Source organism: Pongo abelii, chromosome 19 (genome assembly GCF_028885655.2).
Source record: "Pongo abelii isolate AG06213 chromosome 19, NHGRI_mPonAbe1-v2.0_pri, whole genome shotgun sequence".
Classification (NCBI taxonomy): domain Eukaryota; kingdom Metazoa; phylum Chordata; class Mammalia; order Primates; family Hominidae; genus Pongo; species Pongo abelii.
In genome coordinates, this window is record NC_072004.2 from 25,549,799 (window position 1) to 25,562,814 (window position 13,016).

The window sequence follows — 13,016 nt, forward strand, 5'->3', positions numbered from 1 at the left end:
CCCAATTCCAATGAACATATACAAACACTCTTTATTTTCCCCATGAGACTTGATATAAGAAGGAAGTTTCTCAATTCCTACACTAAAAGGACTTTGGAAAGACCCAAAGCTCACCAACAACTCCCTGTAAATTTCTAGGCTCTTTTATGATTGCTCGAGTCTTTCTTCAACCGAATTTGGGGGAGGATGTAGTTAGCTACAGATCACACAACAGACTGTCACATAGTACATTTGAAAATCTTGCTTAGATGGTCTCTTTCTCTTTTTGGAAATTTGTTATAACTTGTCACCTATGCTATTGCTTGGTAGTTTGTGTGTCACTGAACACCAGCCTGAAATTATTTTCATTGTGATGTCCTACTATATGTTCTTATATTTAAATACACAGAAGCAGTTACATAGAATATTAAATATTAAATATTAAAGCATTGTTATTCTGAAAAATATAGATTGCATAGGGAGAAGAAAGGGCTGGTAAAATGTAGAAAATTATATTATTTGCAATTGATTGTATTCATTATAAGGAATAACAGTGCATAGATTAGAAGAAAAAATAAATGTGTTGCCTCAATTACGAAGATATAACTAATTTTCCCTTAGATCAGTCCAAAAATTCCAAGAAGAAATCAGATAGCTGCAAAATACTGGGTGTTTGAATATCCTTGAAAATACATGTGGTCACTAAGCCAAAAAGATAATTCCATAAGAACTACAAAGCCATTAATTTCTACTATTATTTATCCTATTTTTTCTCTCTTTCCCTACCTTGTCTCCTGTCTGCCAACTTATCTATTTTGCCTACTTATCTATTTATCTATCCCTTATCTCTTCTATCCCTATATCGCAAGCCATTCATAAAAATAGATAGAACCCACCCACTGGGATAAAATACTCATGTTTATAGCATTATTTAAAGGCTTCTAGAGCTTTACACATATTACCTCATTAATCTTCACAATATCCTGCAAAGTGAGTTGGTGGAAACTATTTCTCATTTTATGGTTGGAAAAAATAAGATACTGTAAACTTACCAAAGAGACACACGTAGGAATAAATACAGGAAATCAAATAAGATATTATTTTAAAAAGTATAGATTAATTGCTTCCCTAATGTTATCTTAGAAGTTAACTTTCTGTGTTGTGATCTATTCAGAAGTTCTTGAACTATCGATAAAATTAAAGCTATTATTTCTATATTTTTATAATATGCTAATAAATGGAGAATCTTATCAAATATAATAGATATAGTAATAAAATAGCCATTGATAATATAGATTGGGTGCTTATTCTGTGGCAGAGGCTTCTTGCATTATCTAGTTTTACATTCACAGCAACCTTGCCATTTTAATTCTCTATTGCAGTACAAGAAATTATACTGGGATAATTTGTTATCCCAAAACTTTGCAGTTAAAATAACCATTTACTCTCTTACACAATTTCTGAGTTCAGAACTCTGGGAGAATCTTAACTGGGTGGTTCTACCTCAAGGTGCAAGGTTTACAAGTTTGCAGTAAATCTGTTGATTGAGTCTGCGGTTTCATATGAAGGTTCAATTGAGGGAAGATTCATTTCTGAACTAACTCACAGTATTAGCATAACTCAGCTTCTGGAAGGTTGCTGGACTGAGGAAAACAGCTCCTTGCTGGCTGTTGGCCAGAGGCCTCTCTCAGTTCCTTGCTGTACCTTCATAGACAGCGTATCTTTCACCTTTCTGAGATATTTACAAGTAATTTTACAGTTACCGTCAGCTTTATCTTTAGATCAAGGATTTCTAGCATTGTTCTAAATTTGATCTTTTCTCAGAAACCATTTCTTACTAGTTTTATTATCAGTTGCCCTCTGGAGAGGCTAAGTATTTTCAAGATCAGCGAGTTCTCGCTCCAATTTGTTCATCAGTCTTTCTTTTTTTTTTTTTTTTTTTATTTTTTGAGATGGAGTTTGGCTCTTGTTGCCCAGGCTGGACTGCAGTGGCATGATCTTGGCTCACTGTAATTTCTGCCTCCTGGGTTCAAGCAATTCTCCAGCCTCAGCCTCCCAAGTAGCTGCGATTATAGGCATGCACCACCCTGCCCAGCTAATTTTGTATTTTTAGCAGAGATGAGGTTTCTCCATGTTGCTCAGGCTGGTCTCGAACTCCCGACCTCAGGTGATCTGCCCGCCTTGGCCTCCCAAAGTGCTGCGATTACAGGCGTGAGCCACCATGCCCAGCCTATTTTATCTCTTTAACCTTGCCTGTTGGTATAAGCAACAAGAAGGAAGTAGGTGTCACCTTCAATATTCTGGCTGAAAATCTACTTAGCAAATTATCCAGCATTTTAGGTTCATTTTTTATTTTCTACATGTACTAGTTTTTAAGGCTGCCATAGCAAATTACAACAGATCTTTTGGCTTAAAACAATAGAAATTAATTTTTTTCATAATCCTGAAGCCTAGAAGTCTGAGATCAACGTGTTGGTAAGATTGTTTTCTTCCAAGGCCCCTTTCCTTGGCCTGCAGATGGCTGTCTTCTTCTGTTGTCTCCACATAATCCTGCCTCTGTCTCTGTCTCTCTCTTAATCTCTTCTTCTTATAAGGACACAAGTCATGTTGAATTAGGGGCCACCCATATTACCTATCTTAACCATAAGTACCACTTTAAAGGCCCCATCTCCAAATATGGTCATGTTCTGAGGTATTAGGGGTTACAGGTTCAATGTCTATCTTTTGTAGGACACAATTCAACCTCAAACACCACATAATTGCAGCAGTAGTACTGATAAACTTCTGGTATTACATAACAAAAATCCTCTTTCCTCCAGTTTTAAATAAGATTTACCTCATTCACCTGTAGGCATTACAAATAACCTTATGAAAGAACATTGGAATTCTATTAAAGATTTACTTAACATACCTCAGGCATTTTTTGTTTGTTTTGTTTTCTCACATTCTCTCCTCCAAGTCCACTAAGGAATTCAAAGTTATTCCTACATTTTAGGGTGTTCCTTCAACAACATCTTGCTTACAGGTACTGAAATACATACTAAGTATTTATTGCAACATAATATATTGCTCCAACACTCACCAGCTTTAAACAATGCAAATTGATTATCTCACACAATTTCTGAGGGTCAAAAATCTAGGAGAAGTTTGTCTGGATATTTCTGGTTCAGGATCTCTCACTGGGTTGCAACCAAGCCATTGACCAGAGATGAACCTTGAAATAGCTTTGAATTAGACTAGAAATTTCCCTTCCAAATTCAATCAAATGGTTGTTTGTAGATATCGGTTTGGGTAAAACTCATCAATGATAATAAATATTTTAATAAAATAGCTGTAGGTAATATTAAGCACATTTTCAAGAGCTTGTGCATTGCTTAATTTTACACTCACAATAAACTTACCATGTTAATATTATTCCATGCTCATGTTATAGTTAAAGTTATTAAAGGAATTGTGCATGGTTACACAAGCGGAGATGGAAGAACTGAACTTGAAATCAAATGGTTTTAAAATTTGAAATTTGAAAGCTTCAAATGTACTTATACTACTTTCCTATCCAGAATGGCATGATAGGCTGGGCGTGGTGGCTCACGCCTGTAATCCCAGCACTTTGGGAGGGCGAGGCAGGTGAATCACCTGAGTTCAGGAGTTTGAGCCCAGCCTCGAAGATGGCAAAACACGGTCTCTACAGGCATGGTGGTTCATGCCTGTACTTTCAGCTACATGGGAGGCTGAGACACAAGAATCACTTGAACCCGGGAGGCGGTGGTTGCAGTGAGTCATCACACCACTGCACTCCAGCCTGGGTTACAGAGTGAGGCTCCATCATGGAAAAAAAAAAATGCTTGATGGTTTCTACTTTGACAGAAAATAGGAAAAAAGACATAAAAATAGAAGCAGAAAAAAGGAACATTGCATAAATTAATCAGTATGCAATAAAATCAGTCTAAACCTTTTGTTAAAAAGTCATTGTAAAGAAAAATATACAAAATAGAAGAAAATAAAGTTAATAATTTTTTCCACAAACTATCTCCTCTATATTAAAGACAATAATGAATTATAATCCAAAGTATGGTTGACTTTTTAAAAATAAATATGGCTGTATCCATGGGTTTGTTTTTATAAAAATGTGGGCATGTGTACTTTATTAGGTAACATCTGGCTTTGTCTTTAAGAATTTTCATTTTTAAAGGATTGAAAATATTGGAAAAATGTAAGAAAATTAAGTCAAAATTTAAAAGTTATAAACATATTCTTTTTTGTTGTGTTTGTTTTGAGATGGAGTCTCACACTGTCACCCAGGCTGATGTGCAGTGGCAAAATCTTGGCTTGCTGCAACCTCCGCCTCCCTAGATCAAGCGATTCTTCTGCCTCAGACTTCAGAGTAGCTAGAATTACAGGCGCCCGCCACCACGCCAGGCTAATTTATTGTATTGTTAGTAGAGACAGGGTTTCACTATGTTGGCCAGGTTGGTCTCAAACTCCTGACCTTGTGATCTGCCCACCTCCCAAAGTGCTGGGATTACAGGCGTGAGCCATCACGTAAGGCCCTAAAAGTTACGAACATGTTCATGACTTTTTGTTATAAAGAAACAAAATTGATGAGATAGTGCTGGGGTGGAGAGGTATGTGTGAGTGTGTATATGATAAAGAAAGAAATGGAAAAAGAAAAAAATTAGAATATTAAAAATATAAGAAATATTGGCTATATGCTAGTCCAAGTCTTAACCTAGAGAGTGAATTTATAGGGAAGGAGAAAACAAAAACACGTATTCTGCCCTTGACAAGCCCTAGGAAAATTATTCTCCATAATTATACTCTTTTAATGTTACTATTACTTTGATTCAAAATTCAGTCTCTTTTACATATGTTAAAGTTATCATTCCTTGCAAATCTTTATTTTGATTTTTTAAATACACTTGGTTTTAAAGAAGTATTGTATTAAGAATTGCTACAAGTATAGTGCAAAGATCCAATCTATCTTCACAGCCAATTTCTCCTATTATTAATATCTTAGTACGACATAGTTTTCAGTTAATAAATCAATATTAGTACATTATTACTTTCCTTAACTTTATTGAAGTATAACACATAAAAATTGTATATATTTGAGATATTCCACATGATGTTTTGATACATTGTGAGGTGATGCCCATAATCAAACTAATTAGTATATCTGTCACCTATATGTGCAATAAAAAGCTGTATTCATATAAATAAGAGTAGAAAGGCTGTTGCCAGAGGCTGGGGGAGTAAAGAAAATGGGGACATTTTGGGCAAAGGGTACAAACTTTCAGTTATAAGATGAACAAACTCTGGAGATCTAATCTACAGCTTGTTAAGTATAATTTATAAATTATTAGAAATTAAATACTTTATTTTTTCCTCGAGTTTTCCAGTTGCTTATCCAAGTTACCATATTACTTTTAGTCATCATCTCTACAAAGGCTCTGCTTGGTTATGACAGTTACTTGGACTTCTGTTTTTTATGACCTTGATAAATTTGAAGATCATTGGTCAGGTATATTGGCATTTTGTATAATTTTTTGTCCGTTGTTTTTCTTATGATTAGATTTGAGTAATGAATTTTTAGGGCAAAGATCATAGAGGTAAAGTGCTATTCTAAACATATCAGGTTATGTCAAATGTACATACTATCAATATGACTTCTAGCTATTGATCATTTTTAATATCAACTTTTATTTTGGGTTCAAGTGTATATAAGAGAGTTTCTTACATAAACTCGTGGCATGGGGGTTTGTTGAACAGATTACTTCATCACCCAGGTATTAAGCCCGGCATACAATAATTATCTCTTCCGCTCCTCTCCCTTCTCCAACCCTGCACATTCAATTAAACTGTCTGTTGTTTCCTTCTTTGGGTTTGTAAGTTTTTATCATGTAGCTCCCACTTATAAGTGAGAATACAGAGTATTTGGTTTTCTGTTCCTGTGTTAGTTTGCTAAGGATAATAACCTGCAACTCCATCCAGGTTCTCATAAAAGACATGATTTCATTCTTTTTTATGGCTGCATAGTATTCCATTGTGTATATGTACCACATTTTCATAATCCAGTGTACTATTGATGGGCAGTTAGGTTGATTCTGTCTTTGCTCTTGAGAATAGCACTACAATGAACATTCACATGCATGTGTCTTTATGGTAGACTGATATACATTTCTGTCTTTATCGTAGAGTGATATATATACTTCTCTGGGTATATACTCACTAATGGGATTGCTGTGTTGAATGGTAGTTCTGCTTTTAGCTCTTTGAGAAATTGCCATACTGCTTTCCACAATGGTTGAACTAATTTACATTCCCACCAACAGTGTACACATTCCCTTTTATCTGCAACCTTATCAGCATCTGCTTTTTTTGACTTTTTAATAATAGCCATTCTGATTGGTGTGATATGTGGTTTTGATTTGCATTTCTCTAATAGTCATATTGAGCTTTATTCATATACTTATTGTCCACATATATATCTTCTTTTGAAAAATCGTGTGTTCATATCCTTTGTCCACTTTTTAATGGAGTTGTGATATGGTTTGGCTGTGTCCCCACCCAAATCTCATCTTCAACTGTAGCTCCAATAATTCCCACATGTGGTGGGAGGGACTCAGTGAGAGGTAATTAAACCATGGGAGTTGTTCTTTCCCGTGCTGTTCTCATGATAATGATTAAGCCTCACAAGATCTGATGGTTTTATAAAGGGGAATTCCCCTCCAGAAGCTCTCTTGCCTGCTGCCCTGTAAGATGTGACTTCACTCCTCATTCGCCTTCAGCCATGATTGTGAGGCCTCCCCAGCCATGTGGAACTCTGAGTCAATCACATTTCTTTCCTTTATAAATTACCCAGTCTCAAGTATGACTTTATTAGCAGCATGCGAACAGACTAACACAGTAAATTGGTAACTTACCTTCTAGTGGAAAGTACAGACAAATAGACTTTTGTGGTCAAGGAAGACATGTTCCATGACAGAATTATACATAAATTATTTTGCAAACATATAGAAGCATCACTAAAGCCGGCTCAGAAATATAAAGATAGCATCTCAGAGGCCATTATATCACAGCTGAATCAAGAAAAATTATAGGCAAACATGGGAGGCTTGAGTAAATGTTCCAGAGAAAACATCATGATCATCAACAAAGACTTGAGGGTAAGAGTGTGAGGCATTCAGAATAATACAAGTACCTGAAGATGGCCAGAGTGCAAGAGGCCAGAAAGATAGGTGGTTGATGGAAGTATGAGTATAACCAATAACAAGGAAGTCAGCCTTATTAAAATGTTTTCTTATTAGTTTTTGTTACAATTTATAAACTTATGATTATATATTTGTTTTAACACATTTTGCATGTGATTTTTAAATTTTTATAATAAGGATTAAGTTACTCAAGTCAGTTAATCAATCAGGTATTTAAGGATGGCTTTATTCGACAGTGTGTGTGGCTTATTGAATATGGACAAATAATCTTACCATCCAAATTACTTATATGTCTGTATGAATACTTATATACATATAAATATATATAAATATACTTATGTACATGTCAGAATTATGTGTACATGTCATTATAATTATGTATGTGTGTATATCTTTAAAAATAAGGAAATATTACTCTAGAATTAAGTGAAGATAAACACTGAAGGAACATTGCAAAATACTAATCTTATATTTGTTAAAATTGTATTTTCACTGTATTCAGAAAAATGTCAAGAATAATGCAATAAAATGGCACAAAATATTTATTGTTGTAGCATCAAAAATGTTGTGTAATCTCAAACTAAACTGTGTAACATTTCAAAAAATAAAATTTCAATGTAGGGCTGAATGAATATGCAACTTTAGTGTTTTTGGTCTCAGAAGGAAAAAGTAAATGATAATACAGTATTCTATAATAATGTAACAACTCACTTTTAATGAATATTGGAATAAAAACACAATCTCATTAAAATAATCACAATTTCAGTTAATATTGGCATCACACTGTTCCTGGACCAAACTGAGGGTGGGGCTATTTCTCACTGCCCAATAACGAGATGCAGATGAAGTGAGGAGAAAGAGTGTTTTTATTTCGGCAACCAGTCACAGACAGGTGGCTTGAAAATTATCTCTGACCAACTCAAAATTGCAGTTTTCCAGAGCTTATGTAGCTTCTAAGCTATATTTCTATGCATAGGTGTGCATTTATCTAAAGACATAAGTGATTAACTTCTTTTAAGGTATAACTAAGGTCCAAGTCCTGAAGACCTTCTTCTGGAGCTTCAGTAAGTATACTTAATCTAAATGGGTCCAGGCACTGGGGTGATTACTCTTGTCTTGTCTCCTGCTAATTCACAAAGGTTTGGGAAGTTCCTGCAAACTCCCAACAGGCTTGTTTAATCATGCTTTAAGGTTCAGGAAACGCATAGGCAAAACTCTTGGTTGGCTCTTATTACATTCTAGCCTTTGTATAAGGGCACTGGCTTTTAATATTTAACTTAACCAGTCAGTCAGTTCTGAAACATTTGTTATAGAGGCCTGCCTTAGTGAGACCTGGCCTGCCACAAAATAAGGGAAAAAATAAGACAATTGAATCATAGTGTCAACCTAAAATATTCAAAAGGATAAGAATTCAGTTTCTTAACGTTTGGTCAAACAAAAAGCTGGAATTAGGCATTTGGTGAAAAGATTCCAGAGAAATGGAGCCAGTGCTCCTAAGTTCTTGCTTATATAGGCAGAAAACAATAAAATTTAATAGGCTTACAACATTGTGTGTACATGGCTGGTTTATGAGCCACAATTTAATTAGTTATGGCTTGTTTTCCTTTTTTTTTTTTTTTTTTTTTTTTTGAGATGGAGTCTCGCTCTGTCACCCAGGCTAGAATGCAGTGGGGCGATCTAGGTTCACTGCAAGCTCTGCCTCCCGGGTTCATGCCATTCTTCTGCCTCAGCCTCCCGAGTATCTGGGACTACAGGCACCTGCCACCACGCCCGGCTAATTTTTTTTTTTTGCATTTTTAGTAGAGACGGGGTTTCACTGTGTTAGCCAGGATGGTCTCTATCTCCTGACCTCATGATCCGCCCGCCTCGGCTCCCAATCTTTTCTTTGTGTCTAGTTTTTATGTCTTTTCCAAGTTAGAAGAATGCACTTAACATTCCATTATAAGACAATGTGACAGCCATGAAGTCTTTGAGAAAAGTAGGAGGGCAGTTAATCTACCATGAAGGTGAACAATGAAGAAGGAAGGGATCTTCCATGGTGCCCTTTAGCCATTTACAACATTTTACAAAACAATGTAAGTAAGGAAGAAGACTAATCTATAATCAGGAAAACAAAGGTTACAGCTGTCTAGGTTCCAGCCAGCTACCTATCACATGATTCAGGCTCCATAATCACATTCCTTTAAGGCTCAAAGTAATTTAAAATTTCAGCAACCTAGATTTCAAATTATTTATTGTCACAACATACATTAAAATGTATTAACATTGAGATTATTCAGTTTAAAATGTGTTATTAACAGGGCCAACATTTTGTATATATCATTGATTAAACAGAAGAGAGAAATAGCTCTGAGTGGCTAAAACACAGTGTTTTTCCCCTGCTTTTCTACCACAACAATCAACACAGACATCTTTTGTTAACAAATGTGTGGGGGATTCTTCCCACACACCAAGCAAGCAGTCAGTTATACAGTAGACACTAATGGGGTTTGTGATAGTATTGATCGGAAGACAGTGACAGATCCATAGGTTGGGAGCTCAGTCCCGCAAGACTGCCTCCCCTTCTATAACCAATCCCAATCCTCAGGTTGTTTTTCCTAGGCTTCTACTGATTGCGTATAAATTCAGGTTCTCACGAGCCTCTTCTTGGGTTCCATTAATTTGTGAGAGGGACTTGCACAACTCAGGAAAACATTTACTTTCATTACTGGCTTATGATCAAGACGATTACAAAGGATGCAGATGAAAGAGGTGCGTAGAGCAAGACTGTGGGAAAAGGTGTGCATCTTCCATGCCCTCCGTAGGCATATTCTGCTCTCCAGAAACCTTCATGTGTTCGCCTATCCTGAAGCTCTCCAAAACCTGTCCTTTGGGGATTTCATGCGTGCCTCGTTACTAGGTGTGATTGAAGAAACTAGTGGCCATTACTAATCAACTTAACCTTCAGCCCTCACTTCCCTCCCCAGAAGTTGGAGAGTGGGACTCAAAGTCCCAACCCTGTATTCCTGCCTTTGTCTTTCAGGGGACAAGCCCTTCCTGAAGTTTCCTAGAGGCTGCCAGCCATCAGTAAGCTCATTAGCATACAAAAAGACATCATTTTGGATATTCTAAGGATTTTAGGGATTGTATGCCAGGAAACAGAATCAAAGACCAAATATGTATTTTACAATATCACTATAGCCGAGGCTGAAGGCAGCTATAAAATTAATTTAAAAAATAAAATATAATGAATACATAAATTTTCTAGAAAATAATGTTGTAACATTTTAATGGTAGTAGTGAAGTGTAAAAAGTTGATCAAATTTGAAATAGAAAAAACAATTATGATCAGATATTTTCTGATATATCAATTAGATAATTAAAACTTTATGTTCTCCAAGCCTTTAAGGCAATGTTTCCTAACCAGCCTGTGTTTCGGAATTTGTTTGGGAGTCTTGAAAAAATACACATCCCGAGCTGTACTACAGCTGTGTGAATCAGGTTCTCCTAGGTAGCTATCATGCATATTTAATGTTCTAAAAGCCCATCATTTTTCATTTTCTAAAAGCCCATATTTATTGTTGTAGCACCAAAAATGTTGTGTAATATCAAATTAAACTGTGTAACACATTTCAAAAAATAAAATTTCAATGTAGGGCTGAATGAATATGCAACTTTAGTGCTTTCGGTCTCAGAAGGAAAAAGTAAATGATAATACAGCATTCTATAATAATGTAACATAACTCACTTCTAAAGAATAGTAGAATAAAGACACACTCTCATTGAAATAAACATAATTTCAGTTAATATTGGCATCAAACTGTTCCTGGACCAAACTGAGGGTCAGGCTGCTATTTCTCACTGCCCAATAACGAGATGCAGATGAACTGGGGAGAAAGTTTTTATTTATGTAACCAGTTACAGAGAGAAGGCCTGAAAATTACCTCCTGACCAACTCAAAATTACAAAGTTTTCCAGAGCTTATGTAGCTTCTAAGCTATATTTCTGTGTGTAAGTGTGCATTTAGAACTTTAATGTTCTAAAAGCCCATCATTTTTCTGTTGATCAGAACTGAGTCAAGAACCATGTTTCTAAGGATACTTTTTCTTATTTCCCAGAGAAGGTATGAAGCTATCTAGTGGAAAAACTTTTCTAGAGTTTCAAAAAAGATCTATATGATTGATTTGTTGGTGATAATATCGACAATGTTGATGGCTGAGATATTTGGATTATATTGTCTTTGTGTGCCTATATGATTCCTCAAGACTTAGCTAATTTTCCACTTACATAGTTACTTATTATAAACAATACAAATTAAGATCATTTACATTGAAGAAAAATAAATTTCTATTTAATTAAATTCTCTACCTCTGGGTCAACATATACAGTTATGTCATCTTTTTGAACAATTACAGACGTGTTGTTTTTAAAAATGTGAATGTGTTCTGAGAAATGTGTCCTTAGACAATTTCGTGAGGGTGGGATCATAGGGTGTAGTTACACACACCTAGATGGTGTAGCCTACTACTTTTCTAGGCTACATGGTACAGCCCTTTGCTCCTAAGCTACAAACTTATATAGTATGTTACTCTACTGAATACTGTGGGCAATTATAATACAAAGGTAAGTATTTGTATATCTAAACATACAAAAGTTACACTAAAAGCATAAAAGACAAAAATGGTATGCTTGAAAGGGGCACTTATTGTGACTGGAGTTTGCAGGACTGAGAAGTTGCTCTGGATAAGTCAGTGAGTTAGTGGTGAGTGAATGTGCAGGCCTGAGACATTATTGTACACTACTGTAGACTGTGTGGAAACTCTACACTTAGGCTGCACTACATTTCTTTAAAAACATTTTTAATGTTTTTAACTTCATTAACTGTAACTTTACTTTACAGACATTTTATTTTGACTATTCTCTAGTAACACTTCAAACAAAAACACATTATACAAATTTACAAAAATATTTTAAGATTCTTATTGTGTAAGTTCATGTTCTATTTTTAATTTTCTTAAAGGTTTTGAATTTTTGCTAAAAACTAAGACACAAACACACACATTAGCTTAAGACTTCAATGGGTCAGGAGCATCAATACTATTCTTTCAAATTCCCTGTTTCAACCCACTGGAAGGTCTTCAGGAGCAATAACACCAATGGAGCTATGTCAGCTGTTATAATAACAATAGTTTCTTCTGGAATGTCTCCTGAAGTTAATGCCTGAAACTGTTTTATAGTTAACTTTTTAAATATTTTTGCAAGACTGGCAATGAATAGGTCTGTTTATACTAGCATCACTCAAACACGTGAAAAATGTTTGTGTACTCTGACATTACAACCGCTATGAAGATACTAGCTGATAGAATTTTTTCAGCCCTATTAGTCCAATGGTACTACCATCATGTACGTGGTCTATTGTTGAATGAAATGTAATTATGTAGTGTATGCATGTATATAATCAGAAATTCTTCATGAGTCTTCTTTTCTGAACTCCAAAACTTTTATTGACACAGTCCACTATGCAACCATTAAGAATATATGGTTAACATCTGAGATGAAAGCTATATGCCATCCCAGCTTTATAATTTTTATTTTCACCGACATGAATTGTGGTGGTTGTGTATTAGTCTCTGAACTAAGCTGTCAAATATATATATATATATATAAACTATAGCCACCATATCTTTGCTGTGCTTGCTTTAAATGTTTTACCATTTCTTCAATTAACCTTCATAACAATATTGTGAGCCATTTATTGTCATCATCACTTTAAAGACAGTAAAATTGAAGTTCAAAGGTATACACTAAACAGCTCAAGGTCATTCAATTAGTAACTGGCAGAAATGT